This window comes from Schistocerca nitens, chromosome 9 (genome assembly GCF_023898315.1).
Source record: "Schistocerca nitens isolate TAMUIC-IGC-003100 chromosome 9, iqSchNite1.1, whole genome shotgun sequence".
Classification (NCBI taxonomy): Eukaryota; Metazoa; Arthropoda; class Insecta; order Orthoptera; family Acrididae; genus Schistocerca; species Schistocerca nitens.
In genome coordinates, this window is record NC_064622.1 from 50127285 (window position 1) to 50129374 (window position 2090).

Consider the following 2090-nt stretch of genomic DNA (forward strand, 5'->3'; position numbering starts at 1 on the left):
ACTCACGCTCCGTCCTCACAGCTTTACTTTTGCCAGTACCTCGTCTCCTACCTTCCAAACTTAACAGAAGCTCTCCTGCGAACCTAGCAGAACCAGCACTCCTGAAAGAAAGGATATTGCGGAGAGATGGCTTAGCGACAACCTGGGGGATGTTTCTAGAATGAAATTTTCACTCTACAGCGGAGTGTGCGCTTATATGAAACTTCCTGGCAGATTAAAACTGTGCGCCGGACCGAGACTCGAACTCGGGACCTTTGCCTTTCGCGGGCAAGTGCTCTACCAACTGAGCTACCCAAGCACGACTCACGCCCCGTCCTCACAGGTTTACTTCTGCCAGTACCTCGTCTCCTACCTTCCAAGAGCACTTGCCCGCGAAAGGCAAAGATCCCGAATTCGAGTCTCGGTCCGGCACACAGTTTTATCTGCCAGGAAGTTTCATAATCAATATACCTTGCTTATGGTGGGCCAGCTCAATTTCAGAGGACTGTCCCCTCTGACAGGTGTTCAATACCGGTTTGCTGCGGCAAAAAGTCTTACAAGCCTGCATTAATTTCTGTATCTGCTTGTTTATGCCCTTCCAAATGAAATTCTCACTATTCTTACCTAAGTGCCCTGCTAGCAGATTTACTATTAATAGTATGAAATGCTGAAATTTTGAGAGCAGTACCATTTTAAAAATTGGGAAATACACATGTACCAGTTATGTCACTAGTAAAACTATCTATCACCTTGGCGTCCCTAGGTTACACAAGATACTCCCCCTCCTCACATTGGGCTTAACTGTCTCCCTTATTCTTTAAAAGGCTTTCACGAAGGCCATTTCGAAGTCTGCGTCTTCTTGCAGGGCAGTGTCCTTAAAAAGCAGAGGGAGCCCCATCAAAGTCGGGCACACCACTTCACCTGGCTCGATTCAGAACACCTCTCGCTCGCTGCAAAATTTAAAGTCGTATCCTCACCGCCCATCCAGCTACATGCCCTGTCTGCCTCAGCCACACAAGCTCTCAACTATGGCTTTATTATTGACTTCCAACTGAGATGTCCGGACCTGTATACACATTTGAACTTTACAATTGCAAATAAAACGGCTAAGACATCAGTTTCGTACATTGACTACTTAACGTCCAGTGCAAAGACGCCCCTAGAAGAGTAAACGACTGTTCTGTTCCAATCATGATATAACTGCAGGAAAAATACAGCTAACCACCCCCCACCCCCCCCCCCCCCCAACACCCTCGCGACGGCATAGCATCACTCTAGAGAATATATTTAATACCTCCCAGTTAGGTTTCGCATAGCTTTAAGGAAATCAAATGGTAGTTGGACCCCATATTTCGTCATTTGTTGTTTCATGTAATACACTTTATTACTTAACAATAACATTGTCAATAGAATTTGAAGACTTATTAGAAAAATCAAAATTGTCACCAAACCTTGAACAGGCTCAATCAGTTAAAAACCAACTTTAACAACTGTACCATTAAAAGCATGAAAATAGGAAGTACACAGTTCTCAAAAACAAGAAAAGGCACACCAACTGGGAGTGGTTGCAAGCAGGTTCAACAAACAATTTTATCAACCAAATGTATTACAATAACAGCCATTAAACGTACTAACAATTTGCAACCTTAGGTAGCTGTTACACAAACGGACAACATTCATCCAAATACAGGAATGATGACAAGAGGTGCCACTGATTGTAGCTGTCGGAAGGCCCCTTATCAATGTACGAACTTAATAAAAAAAGCTCCCTTAAGTATTAAAATACACTATCCGTCAAAACAAACAAATTGGGAAGGGGTAAAATTTAAATATAAATGCTCATCCGTATATTACAACCAAACATAAACAAAAACATTTAATAAATGTAGAATTGCCCAAAATTCACGATAAGTTGGGAGCACATGCAATTAAAGTGTACTTCCAACTGGTACACACCAGCAGAAACGTTGACACAACCTTTAATAAATACGAAATTGCCGAAAATTCAAATTAAGCTGAGAGCTACAGCAGATAGCTATCATAGCCAACAGGGAAAGAGCAGCCAAATTTCACAAGTGGAGTAACTAATGACTGTAGATCAAGGTAAGGTT

The 2090-nt window shown here is 42.3% G+C and overlaps 1 non-coding gene across 1 annotated transcript; it reads right to left on the reverse strand.

The window, feature by feature from the left end:
- Positions 1 to 223: 223 nt before the first annotated feature.
- Positions 224 to 298, reverse strand: Trnas-cga (transfer RNA serine (anticodon CGA)). The gene has a single exon. It is a non-coding gene; the product is annotated as a tRNA-Ser (tRNA).
- Positions 299 to 2090: the final 1792 nt, after the last annotated feature.